This window comes from Lissotriton helveticus, chromosome 1_1 (assembly GCF_964261635.1).
Source record: "Lissotriton helveticus chromosome 1_1, aLisHel1.1, whole genome shotgun sequence".
In the NCBI taxonomy this organism is placed as follows: domain Eukaryota; kingdom Metazoa; phylum Chordata; class Amphibia; order Caudata; family Salamandridae; genus Lissotriton; species Lissotriton helveticus.
Window position 1 is genome coordinate 1,586,934,458 of NC_136057.1, and position 16,589 is coordinate 1,586,951,046.

Consider the following 16,589-nt stretch of genomic DNA (forward strand, 5'->3'; position numbering starts at 1 on the left):
GTGGAGATGGCGATTAGGGAGAGTCCAGCGGGTAAGGCACCAGGCCCAGATGCCATTCCAACAGATGTCTTTAAAGCAGAAATATCTTTTTGGGCACCAATATTGACGTCTGCCTTGAACTCTGTGAATATTTTGGGCTTCTTCCCATCATGGGATGAGGCCGTAGTGATACCAATTTTTAAAAAGGGAGATAGGCATTCTCCATCATGTTATAGGCCTATCTCCCTGCTTGATTCCTTAATGAAGATTGCAGGCCGTATCATACTGAAACGGCTCGAAGCATGGGCAGTGGAGAAGAACATACTATCAGCACTCCAGTACGGCTTCAGATCAGGGAGAGGTACAGTCGAACAAACTCTGAACCTTCATCTTATTATGTCCAAGTATGTTGACACAAAGAACGGAAGTTTGTACGTTACCTATATAGACTTAAGCTCTGCCTTTGATTGCGTACATCATGAACAACTCTGGGATATACTGGAACTTTTAGGAGTAGACCCATCGATACTCATCTTCATTAAGGAACTGTATAGAAATGCGGGAGCTAGAGTAAGATATGGCTTAAAAGGAGAGTGCTCGCCAAGATTTCCCATAAATAGAGGGGTTAGGCAGGGGTGCATATTGGCCCCAATGCTCTTTTCCCTCTATATAAATGCAATAGGGGAACATCTAAAACACATTGAATGTGACTATCCAAAAGTGGCAGGGCAATCAATTCCAATCTTGCTCTATGCCGATGACGTGGCAATACTTTCCCAAACTAGAGTGGGGCTACAAAGGGCGGTTACGGCTTTCAGAGACTTTATGCACGACAAAGGCTTGAGAGTCAACATTGGGAAAACTTATTCAATGGTCTGCAATAAGAAGAAAATTAAAAAATCATGTCCCATTTATATCGAAGAACAAAGACTAGAGACTGTGGATAACTTTACATATTTGGGCATTCTGTGAATCAACACCTTTCTTGGCAGTCAGCAGTTAAAATGAGGAAACTTGCCCTTGTTAGAGCTGTTGGAGGGCTCAGAGACTTTGCTGGAAGAATAGGAGGGAGGCCTGTCAAACAGCTAATTGTTCTTTACAAAGCAAAATGCATTGCAACTGCAATTTATGGGGCAGGCCTTTGGGGCATCGAAAAAAATATTGCCTCTATTCAAATAGAGGAAAACAACTTCGTAAGGTACCTACTGGCAACGCCCAAATCTACCTCCATATATATGATGCATATTGAGTTAGATTTACCTTTTATATCAGACTTAATTAAAGTAGAGCCCCCATTGTTGTGGCATAAAATTTGGACCACTATTGAAACAAATCTGAATAGAGATGTAATACTGGACATTCTCAAACAGGAGGGGGCAAGACGTACGAAATGGCTGGCTTATATTAAAAACTTTTTTGTAGACATTGGATGCCCAGAGTACTTTTCTGATCCTCTGACTTTGTATACTATTTCTAGAAAAAAATTGAGAAAGACACTATTAGATCACTTGGAGACTAAAAGATGGAACCACCAAAAATCAAATCCAACACTTCAGGTGTACCAAAGGGTGACGCAGCACAAGGGGCTTCAAGCATATCTGTCTACCGATTTTTCCTGTTATGCCAGAATGCTGCTTGCCAGATTTAGACTGGGGTCTTTTTTCCGTCTTATAACTTTACCAGAAGGAAATGATTGGTCCCGGAATATGAGTCTTTGCCCCTGTGATGACATTTCTGTGCAATCAAATATCCATACCATTTTATTTTGTACTTATTATGCGACTCTTAGGAAAACATTATTGAAACCCCTATTTAAGAGATGGGGTCTGAGGTCCTGTAGAGATGCGTATGAGCGATTATTGATGTTAGAGGATAGAGAAGTCATATGCATTATGGAACAGTACTTAAAATTGATGATCAAATTTAGGAAATCTTTGCAAGGTCCATTGTAAATACATTCTTTTCATTCTCCTGATCTTTATTTTTAAATTGTATTATATCTTTGCATCATTTGATTGAGTGTATTGTTGTATGTTTTTATATTTTTGCTATGTTAGCTTGTATGATATTCTTTGAAATATCGAATAAAAGCTTATTTGACTTTGACATATGGTTTTAAATGGAAATTATTTTTTCTGTGGTGTAAGAGCAATGGCCTTGACCCTATACATGGTCAAGAACAGGTGATCTTACCTTATTTGTTACATTTGGCGAGGTCTGGTCTGCAGTTTAGTTCTATTAAAGTCCATCTTGCAGCGATCACGGCTTACAGGAAATTGCCTACTCAGACTTCCTTTTTTAGGATGCCTGCAGTGAAATATTTTCTGGAAGGTTTACGAAAGGTGTATCCACCAGTCAGGTCACCTTCTCCACCTTGGGAGCTTAATGTGGTATTAACTAAATTAATGGGTGCTCCTTTCGAACCTATACATAAGGCCTCCTTGCAGCACTTTACTTGGAAGGTAGCGTTCCTTGTAGCCATTACTTCTGTTCGTAGAGTGTGCGAGATCCAGGCTCTGTGTTGCAAGGAACCTTTCATTGTGTTCCAAACTAATAGAGTGGTACTCAGGGCGCATCCTGCATTTTTGCCCAAGGTAGTGTCAGATTTTCACATTAATCAGACTATAACCTTGCCGACTTTTTTCCCAAATCCTACCAATCCTCCTGAAAGAGCTCTACATTCTTTAGATCTTAAGAGAGTTCTTAAGTTTTATCTGGCAGAACAAAGACTTTGAGACACTCAGACCGTTTGTTCATTAACTATGGTCCTATTAATACTGGCTCTGCGGATTCCAAGAGGTCCATATCTAGATAGATTGTGTCTTGCATTCTCCTAGCGTACCAGTTGTCAAACAGGTCTTTGTCATGAAGACCAAAGGCTGTCATGAAGACCTAAGGCTCATTCAACAAGAGGGAAAGCTTCCACTACAGCGCTCCTTAGAATTATTTCTAAGGCAGCTAGATGGCGTTCAATTCATACCTTTACTCGCCACTACTGTCTTGATTCAGACACACAGGCAGATGCTCAAGTTGGGCATGCATCGCTCAGAAATTTATTTGCTAATTCTAGCTAAGATATGTATGTCGCAGCTGTTGTTATTTCTTGTTTTCTGCTCACCCGCTTCTTAGTGGGTATGAGCTTGATATTCTATTCAGTGCTTATGACTATTAATGAGTATCCCCTGGAAGAAAAGGATTAGTTACTTACCTGTAATCCTAGTTCTCTTCCAGGGGTATACTCATTAAAGTCATAAGCACCCTCCCGCCTCCCCGGGCGAGCAGTAGCATTATGGTTTAATATGTGTGTTTTTGATATGATATATGCAGATACCTGCAAGTTTTACTGTACCGTACAAAATAACTGACCTAACTATCACCTGTGGGGCATGATGGGAGCAGAGTTCCCCCTGGAGGCCTTAAAGGCAAAGTGTTCAGGTTCTCTGAGGCCTTAAAGGCGAGGTGCCAGTCTGATTTTCTGTACAGGGATGTTATTTCTTTATGCAGCCTACATAGGCTAATTGCCTTCTATTACAGTTTCTTTGATGAAAATAAAAGATTTTTCTGACTGTGGAATGCATTTTAGGCTCCTGCCTTTTTTATTGCATTATTTGCTATGGTTTATTTTCATTCTGCAGAAAATATGTAATTATGGCTTTATTAGCCTATAAGTTATGGTTGGGCTGCATATTATTAGTGTGTACATGTATATTTGTATAATTTGTTTAGTACTATGTACTTTTATTATATATTTACACATATATATGTATTTTGTTATATGTTCCGGGTTCCCACTCATGGGCGGAGATTATTCAGTATACCCCTGGAAGAGAACTAGGATTACAGGTAAGTAACTAATCCTTCGTCGACGTCTGTACTGTCGTCGACGATGATTTCGTCGACGGTGGTTCCATCAGCCTTCGCATCCTTGCCTCTGGTGCCGCTTCCTTCATCCGGGTCTGGTTCTTCCTCCGTTGACCCTCTACACCAACGTCGCCAGGTGCCTTTGGAACAGCTTGGCATTCCAGGTGACACGCAGCCCTCCTCACCCCTGTTTGCGACAGGTTCTGAACAGGACTCTGGTTGTGAGGAAGACGAGGATGATGTAAATTGATATAAAGGATGATCACTTCCGGGCAGCACGAAGCCCTTCTGAACTGGTCATAAAGTGTCAAGACAATGGGGATGATCACAAGGATTCATATTTCCAGGAGGAGTAACCTTCCACTCAGGTTCCTACTGCGACACTTCCACTTTCCCTCATTTCCAATCTCCAGTATATGTTGGAGGATTACAACAGGCGTTTTCCCGCCATCTCGCTATGGCTCTCCTCTGCCTACGGTACCTGCACTGGCCACTGTTCCTCTGCCGCAACCAGCACCGCCATCTGCCCCGGCTACGGCCTCTATTCAGGTCCACGCTACGGTTTTCGAAGAAGATGATGATGATAATCTTCGCCCAGACAGAGAGGATGGCGAGCTTCAGGATGACGATGATGGTGATGGCGATATGCAAGATTGGGACGATTATCAGATTCAGACTCCGTCCCCACCTCCTGCAACTCCTGGGGATTCCCCTCCAGTTGACATCGCAAGCTTTCACCAGCTCATGGACAGAGCGGCGCTCCGCTTTAAACTTCCTATGGTCCAAAGGGAAGAAGACTGTTTTCTTTACGACTTTAAGAGTCAACCTTTTAAACAAGTTCGGACAGTCCCCATCATCGACTTCATTTGGAATCAGGGAGTCCAGTTGATGCAAACGCCAAATTCCATCCCGGCACAACTACCTAGTTTGAAGAAAAAGTATAAGGCGCCCCAGGGTTCTCCAGCTTGCTTGGTGGCGCAGCCTAAACCGGATTCCGTGGTCACCCAGGCTGCCCAGCGCCGTTCCAGAAACCCATCTTCCCCGATTATGGCTCCTCCTGATCGCGAGGGTCGTCGTCTCGATGCTATCGGGCAAAGATTTTCAACCACAGCTTCCACTACTGTAAGAGCCGCTAATGCTCTGGCCGTACTGGAACGCTACGACCGTCAGTTGTGGTCTGACATGTCTGCCTTTGTTGCCCTCATTTCTGAGTCCTCCAGGGCGGAGGCTCTTAAAATTCTTCAGGAGGGGGAAAAAGCGTCGGAAGAGATCATAGACTGCTCCGTGGATATCGCCTGCACTGGCTTCCGTCAGCTCGCGGGGGCAGCTGTTCTCCGACTTCAGGGTTGTCTTCGTTCTACCTCTTTTCGCCAGGAGGTTCAGGCGAAAATTCTTGATAAGCCTTATGACAGCGAGTTACTCTTCGGTCAACATGTCGATGAGGCACTGCAGACGATGAAGAAGGATACGGAAACTGCTCGTTCCTTGGGCACTTTGCAGTCCAGCAAACAGCCCTTTCGTGGTGAGCGCCGACGCGGCACCACCTCTTGTTTTTGTGGCGGATCTAATCAGTACCATTCCTATGGCCAGGGAAATCAGCGGTATTCCAACCAGCCACAGCAGACCTCTGGCCAGCAGTCTTCCAAATCATACCGAGGAAAGTCTTCCTATAGAGGCTCCGCTTCAAAAAGGCAATGACTTGCCTTCCCCGCGCAAGGTTGGAGGTCGAATCTCCCTGTTCTTTTCTCAATGGTCCTCAATCACCTCGGACCGTTGGGTGCTGGACATTGTATTGAAGGGTCATGCCTTGGAGTTTGTAAAGTTTCCTCCTCACACTCCTCCGACTGGTCCACCTCCAGCGCACCTCAAAGAACTTTTCCAGCAGATTCGCATCATGATTCAAAAAGGTGCCATCGAAGTGGTTCATAAGTCTCAGAAAGGGATGGGATTTTATTCTCGATTTTTCCTCATCCTCAAGAAGATAGGCTACTGGCGTCCAATCCTCGATTTACGGGCACTGAACAAATACCTAAAGTGCCAGTCCTTCCGCATGCTCACACTGGTGGAGATCCTACGTCTTCTCTGCAAGGTCGACTTCATGACCACGGTCGACCTCCAGGACGAATATTTTCATGTGCCAATTCTTCCTCGACACCGGAAGTACGTGCGCTTCCGGGTGGGCCAGAGAGACTTTCAATTCAGGGTGCTGCCTTTCGACCTGCGCTCCGCCCCTCGTGTCTTCACAAAGGTCTTGGCTCCAATGGTGGCTTACCTACGTCTACAGGGCGTTCACATTTTTCCATACCTAGACGATTGTCTCATCAAGTTGCAGTCTCGCAGCCAGCTTTCTCGAGACACTCAACTCTGTCAGACCTTATTTCGCTACCTCGGTCTTTCCATCAATACCGAGAAGTCTCAGGTCGACCTGGCTCCCTGCAGGACCTTTCTAGGCGCCACTCTGGATACGTCACTAGCCAAAGCATTCGTGTCGCACGAGCGTCAGCTGCGGATTCTATGCTTGGTGGCTCTCATTTGTTCAAAAGAGTCAGTTTCCGTTCGTATATTGAAGTCGTTTCTGGGGATGGCGTCCTCGTGCATCTCTCTGATCCCAAATTGCAGGCTATAGAGTCACCCCAGTCAGGAAGAATTGGACAGTCAGTGGCGCCAGGTCACAGGCTCTTTCAACGATCTGTTCCTTGTGACCGCTCGGATGAGGTCGGCTCTCCAGTGGTGGGCGCAGCCGTCCAACATGGCTGCCGGGACTTCTTTCCTCACCACCGCTCCGGAACTCATTCTGACCACGGATGCCTCATTGGAAGGTTGGGGCGCACACCTTCAAGGGCTGTCCATAAAAGGCAAGTGGACTCCGTCTCAAAGCTCCTGGCACATCAACAGGCTGGAGTTGATGGCCATCTTCCTGGCTCTCAAATCGTTCCATCTTCTGATCCAGGGAGAATCGGTGCTCATCCAAACCGACAATACCACCAGTATGCACGAAGTGAACAAGCAGGGCGGCACCAAATCCCCTCTTCTGTTTCGACTGGCACAGACTATCTGGGATTGGGCGCTTCGGCACCACATTACCCTGACAGCAGTTCACCTACCAGGCATCTTGAGCATCCTAGTGGATGCCCTCAGCAGGTCCGCATCCTTGACTCATGAGTGGGAGCTGCATCAGCCGACTCTGGACATCATCTTTCGGCGTTGGGGTCATCCGCACATAGATCTTTGCCAGCCCGGTGAACCGGAAATGTCCGTCCTTTGCAAGTTGGCTTCTCCATCCAGAATCGTCCGTGGATGCCCTTTTGATGGACTGGTGCGATCTATTCCCCTACGCTTTTCTGCCGATTCCACTGGTTCCTCGATTGTTATGGAAGATATGGAGACAGCTGTGTCACATTCTACTGATCGCTCCCAGATGGCCTCGACAAGTGTGGTTCTCGGAACTGCTGCTTCTTTCACAGTGCGAACCCATTCTAGTTCATCCTCGAGCGCATCTCCTCACGATGGACGACCGTCATATCTGTCATCCGGACCCCTCCTCTCTCAAATTATCGGCCTGGAACATGGGCACCTTGAATTTGCCCATTTGAACATTCCGCCAGCATGCATGGACATTCTTGCCAATGCCAGAGTTCCATCTACAATAAAAACGTACAAACTAAAGTGGAAAAGATTCTGTCACTGGTGCGCAGCTGCCAACATTCATCCTTTTCATTCCACTCCAGCTCAGTCACTACCGTTCTATCTAGAGCTGGCACAGTCAGGGCTTTCCCACTCCTCTTTGAAAGTTTTGCAGCGTGAATCTTTCTGGATTCACTATGCTGTGCATTATTCCGCGGTCTAGTGGTTGAGTCCGGAATCGTAGTCTTTTCTTTTTTTTTTTTTTTTTTTTTTTCCTTAGCCCAGGTGGGCGTTGACGTCCCACCTTTTGGTGTCCTTCCTGTGACGTCGGCATGCTTCCTGCGGAAGCTCCCACCCTTGGGCACCATCTTCAGATTCTTTTTTCCGCCGTTGGGTCTGGATTGTTCCCGAGAGGGCTCCAGAGGTTTGGAGAAAAAGAGAAGCCAAAAGCCAAGTTTTTGGAAGAAAAGAGTTGAGAAGACGACGTGAGACGACATCATCGAAGGGGACGACGAAAGAAGAAGATCTTCGAAGAACTTCGACGTCCAGAAGAGAATGCGCACTCAGGGGGCCCCCTGAACGCAAGAGATGGACAACATACCGTTCAAATTTTGCCGTAACTGCCACCACAAGTACGTGCAGAAAGACCAACACCCGGTTTGCAACCTCTGCCTGCCGGTCGACCACGAAAGCAGGGACTGCAACGCCTGCTCCGCCACAGTCAGTGCACACTTTCACCAGGCACAGACAACATCAGTCAGTGCACGCTTTCACCGGGCACAAACACCACCATCCGTCAGTGCACGCTTTCACTGGGCACAAACACCACCAGCCGTCATTGCATGCTTCAACCAGGCACACACCACCAGCCGTCAGTGCACGCTTTCACCAGGCACACACACCACCAGTCGTCAGTGCACGCTTTCACCAGGCACACACACCACCAGCCGTCAGTGCACACTTCCACCAGGCACACACACCACCAGCCATCAGTGCATAATTTCTACAGACACATACACCACCAGCCATCAGTGCACACATCAATTGTTAACGCATCCACAATTATTATTGTAGCAATCGCAGTATGGCGCACTTTACTTTTAAACATATTTATCTAAAGCGCAGCATGCCACCATTGCTACAAAAATAATTACAAATTTTTCTGGCCCACAATTTATAGACTTTTTTTGCAATTGGTGTTGCAATATTTAGCAATGCCAATAGCTCAAACTTAATTAATGCGAGACCTATTGCATTGCAAATGCTTGTTATAAACGGATGTGTTGATTACTTACTTAGCTGTCACAATGACTGGTCATTTTGTCAGGCTAGAAAACACCGGCTTTACTTTTTGTGGATGATACCATACTTTTTTCTAAAACACAAAGAGGGCTTTATATTCTTGGAGAGAAATTGTACTTATTTTGTAGCACCCATGGTATAGAGATCAGTGCTTTAAAAATAAATTTGTGTTTTTTAATCCTCACAAGAAATTCAGGGGCAAATTATCGATCGAATGCACAGTCTTCGAGAGAGGGGTTATTGGACTCACACTCCTGCACCGCATATCTCGAAGAGCATTATTCTGCTGACCCATAGAGCGTATTCAGTGTTTAGGTTTGCCAAGTGTACAATATTCCATCCAGTCTTCCCTGTTTATGAAATCTATAGAGCGCAAGCTTTGAGCACTGATTTGTATTATTCAGATCTTTGGAGGCATTTTTAACATTGATTCTCTTGGGACATATCTTTGTTGATGCTCCCAACTAGCACTCTGTTAATCCCACTTAGACTGGATCTAGCTTTGAAATTGATTATTGGGTACGTCAAATTATGGCCCATTATTTTCTGGCTTTTCATTTGGTCCGCTGATGAGCTGAAACCTTATAGAATGTGCTGAGCTGATATAGTTAAAGGTCCATAAGAACTCAAAATCCCTTGGCTGAGGTACATTAAGGCATCCTTGATGGTTCTTCATTTGAATGAGCATTGGTATAACACACGTTCTCCAGTATTAGGGGTGTCTTTCATAGATTCACATGCTTGAATATCCCCCGTCGTCGAAGTGGGAGTCCCACGGTACATAAAATAGCAGTATATATGCATGTATACATGAAAAATATAACTAATAAAAATATACATACATATAGTGCAGTAAATTGTAAATTCTAAAAGTACCATAGAACACAATAGGCCCATTGAAAAGCCTAAGGGAGAACTCACTTTAGTAGCATATCAGAGTCATTATGTGTTGGATCACATTCCAGCCAATCAGGCTGTAGCCTCCTCTAGAACCTTCTCCTCAGAAGCCCAAGTCCTTAGATTTTCTACCGCACGTCGTGTGAAGGGAGTCTCCCTGAGCTCTGCTCAGTTTTCTTCAACTTTACCTGTTTTTTCTTCAAGAAAATGTCTTCAAACAAGAAATCTCTGTTTAAAGCCTGCCCTTCATGTGGTAAACTGCGCCTTTTCCACGAGGATCCACACAGTAAATGCATTTACTGTCTCTACCCAGACCATGAGGTGAAAAACTGTAAGTACTGTCGCACTTTCCCTCCTAAGACTCTGAGAGATAGAGAGGCCCGTCTCCTTCTGTGGCTACAGAAGTTGAGGACTTCGGAGTCTGTGGTTTCTGATGTGGAGAGCCTGTCATCTTTTGCTTCAAAGTCCTCTCAGAAGCGTGGGTCTGAGACCGAGGCTCCTTCTCCTTTTCTCAAGAAGAGTAGACTGTTGGAGTCCTCTAGGATTGTCTCCCCACAGGATTCGCTTCAGGGCACGTCTACGGGACCTGGTTCTCTGACGTCTGCGCCCAAAGCCTTACCTACCAGTAAGAAATCTGGTTTTGGCTCGTCGACGGGCTCGTCGTCGCGCCCGTCGACGTCGTCAGCGTCGACGAAATCCATTTCTACCACCTCCACGTCGACGACGACATGTTCCATGTCCACCGGCGCTACGTCGACGACGACCACCTCGTCGACGGCGACCTCGAAGGTGAGACCAATCTCTTCAGTGGTGAAGATCTCGTCGACGACCGTCAAGGATAGACCGTCGACGACGAAGCCGTCGACGCATACACCGTCGACGAAAACCAAGCCTCCACTCAGCGCCCCGTCGACGACGAAGCCGTCGACGCATCCTTCGTCGGCGCATCCATCGTCGACGAAGACCAAGCCTCCACCCAGCACCCCGTCGACGGGCCCGTCGACGGTGCCCCCGTCGACGACGTCTCTGTCGACCAGCATTACTTCGTCGACGGCCTCGTCGACGACTCTCATACCGTCGACGCCTTCGTCGTCGACGGCCAAAGCTCCACTCTCGTCGACGAACAAAGCCCCGCTCCCGTCGACGGGTTCGTCGACGGGCAAGGAATCCTCGTCGACGAAGAAAATCCCGTCCAAGTCGCCTCAGGGCGTTGCTGACGGTGCCGCATTTACGCCAACGGGCTCGTTGGCGTCGCACCAACCTCTACCAAAGACGGCTTCCATCTACACAGTGGTTACTGCTTCTTCTTTGCGGACCATACCACTCATCCAACTGAGTCCTGTGAGGAGTGGTGCTCGTCTTCCAGACAAATTATTCCAGTCTGGTGAGGAAGAATCCGGAAACGATTCGGAAGTGGAAGGATTATTTAAACAGGCAACAAGTCCTTCGGATTTGAACATTAAGTGCCAGGAATATAGTGACGAGGGTGAGGTGGTGGACAATGTCGAAGATGGGACTGACTTGTTTCCTGTTGATACGTCCGAACCGGTGCCTTCAGAGCCTGTTACCCAGATACCTCTGTCCTTGGTGATGAACCTTCAGCACATGCTGGATGATTATAACCGCAGGTTTCCTTCTTCTACTCCTGCTTCTCCAGCACCACTGCCTCCTCCGCAGCCTCAACCGCAACTTCCTCAGGCACCTACACCAGTTTCACCGGCTTCACCGGATGGTACTCGCCCTGACACTGGCGACGAGGATCCGGATCCTCACAACACAGATGACGACGACAATGACGCCGACATGGCTGAGTGGGACGATTATAGGGCTCAAACACCTTCCACTCCGCCCACCTCGCCTCTACATTCGCCCCCAGTGGACATGGCACATTTCCACAATTTGATGATCCGGGCTACAAAACGGTTTCATCTCAAAGTCGAACAACAACAGCATGAAAGTGATTGCTTTCTATATGACTTTAAAGACATCTCACAGAGGCAATCCCACACTATACCAATCGTGGAATATATTTGGAAGGAAGGCCTTAAATTGATGGAACGTCCCAATTCTGTTCCTGCGGTCTTACCCAGATTGGACAGGAAATACAAAGCACCGGCGTCTTCTCCGGCCTGCTTAGTGTCTCAACCGAAGGCAGATTCGGTAATTACTCAGGCTGCGCAAAAAAGATCGCGCAATCCTGCTACGCCACTCACGTCTCCTCCTGATCAGGAAGGCCGCAAATTGGATTCCATAGGAAAGAAATTCACGACCATGGCGGCTACTACAGTGAGGGCGGCAAACACTCTGGCTATACTGGGCCGTTATGACCGCCAGATGTGGTCCGAGATTGCTGCATTGATTCCTCAGCTGCCTGAGGCAATCCGGACAGAAGCACAGGCGATTATTCACGAGGGAGAGTTGATTTCTTCCGAAATCATTGAGTGTGCACTCGATATTTCCTCCACTGGATTTCGACAATTGGCGGGGGCTGCAGTCTTGAGGCGTCAAGGCTGGCTGCGCTCTACCACTTTCCGTCCTGAAGTACAGGCAAGAGTCCTAGATTTACCTTATGACGGAGAATTATTGTTTGGCAAACATGTGGATGATGCCCTTGAGGCAATAAAAAAGGACACTGACACTGCGAAATCCCTGGCGAGCCTACAATACAAGAAACGGCCTTTTCGGGGTGCACGGGGTAGAGGCGGAGGCTCCTCTACTTTTCGTGGCTCAAGTCAATATCGTTCATTCAACACCTACAACGATAACAGACAGCGGGGTGCCTATCAATCTCAAACTCGACAATCCACCTCCAGGCCTTACCAAAGGAAATCCACTTATAGAGGTGGATCAAACACCAAAAAGCAGTGACTGCCTCAGACCCTTCCTTTTGCCGACCGTACATCTTGGAGGTCGCATCTCGAGATACTTTTACAAATGGTCTACAATCACCTCCGACCAATGGGTCCTGGACGTTATATCCAAAGGACATACCCTGGAATTCACAAAATTTCCACCCAATCATCCACCTTCGGGGCCACCACCCCCTCATTTCAAGGACCTTCTGGCCCAGGTGAATTTAATGATCAAAAAAGGAGCCATCGAACTAGTGCCGCAAGATCAACGCGGCAAGGGGTTCTATTCCCGCTTTTTCTTGGTCAAGAAGAAGTCGGGGGAATGGCGTCCAATATTGGATCTACGAGCTCTAAACAAATTTCTAATTTCAAAAACTTTTCAGATGTTAACCCTGATCCAAATTCTGAATTTTCTCACTCCAAGCGAGTTCTATTCCACAATCGACCTTCAGGACGCTTACTTCCATGTGCCAATCCACCCCAGACACAGGAAGTATCTCCGCTTCACGGTCGGGCAGCTACACTTCCAATTCAAAGTCCTGCCATTCGGCCTCCGCTCGGCACCAAGGGTTTTTACCAAGATCTTGGCCCCCGTAGCTGCCTTCCTACGTCTCCAAGGTATCCAATTTTACCCATACCTGGACGACTGCCTCATCAAGGCAAGCACTTTTCACCAGACGGAGCAGCACACTCAAGTTTGCGTCTCCCTTTTCCACGCCTTGGGGCTTTCAATCAATTGCCAGAAGTCACACTTTCAACCTTCGCAACGGAGAAATTTTCTCGGAGCCTTGCTAGATTCTCGGCAGGGAAAAGTGTACGTTTCCCAGGAAAGACAGGACCGCATGTTAATGATGGTGCGCTCCCTCCAATCAAAACTGTCCGTTTCTGTCCGAATGTTCAAATCATTCCTTGGCATGGCATCCTCGTGCATCCACCTCATTCCAAATTGCAGATTGCACATGAGGACTCTCCAGGAGGAACTGGACAGGCAGTGGAAACAGGTGTCGGGGTCCTTCGAGGACAAGGTCCTTTTAACACCTCGCATACAGAAAGCGCTGGAGTGGTGGGCTCACCCTCCACACATATCTGCAGGCCGTTCATTCCAGGACGAACCCCCAACTCTGACGCTTACAACAGACGCGTCTCTCGAAGGCTGGGGAGCGCATCTCGACGGCATGTCTGTGAAAGGGAAGTGGACAGCAATACAACGAACTTGGCACATCAATCGTCTGGAACTCTTGGCGATTTTCTTAGCCCTCAAATCGTTCCAGAGGTTAGTGCGGGGACACACTTTGCTGGTGAGGACGGACAACACCACCAGCATGCACTACCTCAACAAGCAGGGCGGCACGAGGTCTCTTCCACTTTCTCAACTAGCACAAGAAATATGGGATTGGGCGATCCAACGTCAAATTCATCTCACAGCCATTCACGTGCCAGGCGTGGCCAATGTTCTGGCGGATTCACTCAGCCGAGCGTCATCAGACAATCACGAGTGGGAACTCAATCAGCCCACGGTCGAGTACATCTTCCGGCGGTGGGGCCAGCCACGGATGGATCTTTTCGCGACTGCTGTCAACAAGAAATGCCCACGCTTTGCAAGTCGGCATCCCCACAGAGAGTCGAGCGGGAATGCATTTTCGATCGATTGGTCGAACGATTTCATCTATGCTTTCCCTCCACTTCCTCTGATCCCTCGTTTGTTACACAGGATGAGGTTCCAACCTTGTCGCATCATCCTGATCGCACCCAAGTGGCCGAGACGTCCATGGTTCACGGACCTGCTCCTCTTCTCGCAGTCCGATCCGTTGCCACTCTATCCTCTGCCGCACCTCCTCACGATGCAGCAGGGACTAATTTGTCATCCGGATCCAGCATACCTTCAACTCCATGCCTGGAACCTGAGTACAATGAATTTGCACGTTTAACTATTGACAAGGACTGCAGGGAGGTGTTAGCGCGGGCTCGCGCTCCCTTCACCATAAAAACGTACCAACTCAAGTGGAAACGTTTCTGTGTCTGGTGCCGCACCAAGGATTTGGACCCAATGACTGCAAAACCTGAACAAATTTTACCTTTCTTTTTATCCCTGGCAAAATCAGGTCTATCCCACTCAACTCTTAAAGTGTTTCTGGCGGCGATTTCCCGTTTCCGCCATGATGGTTCCACATCTTTATGTTCTTCAAGGATCATTAAACAATTTTACAAGGGCCTTTTTAGGATGTTTCCACCTATCCGTCGCCCTCCGCCTGCCTGGCGTTTGAATTTGGTCTTGTCTCAACTACTTCTACCACCATTTGAACCTATTCACTCAGCAACTCTTAAATTTCTCACGTGGAAAGTTGCTCTTTTACTCGCCTTAACGTCCTCAAGAGGTGTCAGTGACATCCAGGCGTTTACCATACAGCCTCCTTTCCTAAAATTCTCCAAAGAGGCTGTGACATTACGAACTAATCCTAAGTTCATCCCGAAGGTTCCCAGTGACTTTCATCTCAACGAACCTGTAATTCTGAAAACTTTCTTTCCTGCTCCGCAAACTCCAGCTGAGCGGTCATTGCATTCATTAGATTTGAAACGTTGTCTCAAATTCTACATTCAACGAACTGCACCTATCAGAAAATCTGATCAATTGTTTGTGGCATATGGTCCAACTTGCAAAGGACAACCTGTTACCAAGCAGACTATAACCAGGTGGATCTCCTCTACCATATCCTTCTGCCACCAACGGGCTGGAAAGCCCCTTCCTGCTCCTGTTCGAGCTCATTCAACTAGAGCAGTGTCTACTTCGGCTGCCCTTTTTGCGGGGGTACCCTTACGCCAGATCTGCAGAGCTGCTACTTGGTCGAGCAGCCATACTTTTACTAAGCACTACTGCCTGCAATCAACAGACGCCGCGGATGCGGCAGTGGGTCAAGCGGTGCTGCGGAATCTTTTCCAGTAAAGGTGAGCCTCTGTTGCTACCCACCTCCAGTCATAAAGGTTTTGTTTTCTAATAATAATGTTTTGGTATTTATTGCTTATTACCATATATATTTACCTTCTTTGCTTGATGTATTACCTTTATGACTTATGTGATCATTTACTGCTTTCTACTCTATTCAAGCATGTGAATCTATGAAAGACACCCCTAATACTGGAGAAGAACTATAGTTACTTACCTGTAAACTGTGGTTCTCCAGTATTGGTGTCTTTCATAGATTCACATGCGACCCTCCCATCCTCCCCTCAGAGGCTCTCTTCTCCTCAGGCACTTTTACTTACTCTGTGCTACGAAAATCTGAGGACTTGGGCTTCTGAGGAGAAGGTTCTAGAGGAGGCTACAGCCTGATTGGCTGGAATGTGATCCAACACATAATGACTCTGATATGCTACTAAAGTGAGTTCTCCCTTAGGCTTTTCAATGGGCCTATTGTGTTCTATGGTACTTTTAGAATTTACAATTTACTGCACTATATGTATGTATATTTTTATTAGTTATATTTTTCATGTATACATGCATATATACTGCTATTTTATGTACCGTGGGACTCCCACTTCGACGACGGGGGATATTCAAGCATGTGAATCTATGAAAGACACCAATACTGGAGAACCACAGTTTACAGGTAAGTAACTATAGTTCTTCTGTTTCCCAGATTAAACATATTATTGGGAAATAAAAGATTATGGCAGCATGATTTGGAGAATCTTTAATCATCCCCAGCCTTGCATAGTTGGTCCAGCACATTTGGGCACTGAAATGTGAACTTGGATTCGAAGAGTTCCTAAATTACACTAGTCCTCCACCAAGTAGGTATTTGTATATAAAACTGGGATGGTGAACTCTTCTGTTACCTTTTTTTACTCGCAGATGGTCGGCCCAAGCTCATGATAGTGAGTGATGTCATCTATGTCCACTAAGGAAAGCGATGATCACTTACTGGTTTTCTCCCCAGCTTATTTAAGGCACAGAGCTCGGTGGGTATCACCACTCTGTTGTGTTTAAGACATTTGAGGAAGCATCACAAATATGTAAGTTTGACACCAGACCACATTTGTGTTTTGCTATTTCAAAATGTTTAGAATCAGCTTGGC

General features: G+C 46.9%; 1 protein-coding gene across 11 annotated transcripts in view; it reads left to right on the top strand.

Annotated features, from left to right (window-relative positions):
• The window catches only part of ZNF740 (zinc finger protein 740), a 195,305-nt gene that overhangs the window by 151,444 nt on the left and 27,272 nt on the right, over positions 1-16,589 (top strand). The window lies entirely within an intron of this gene.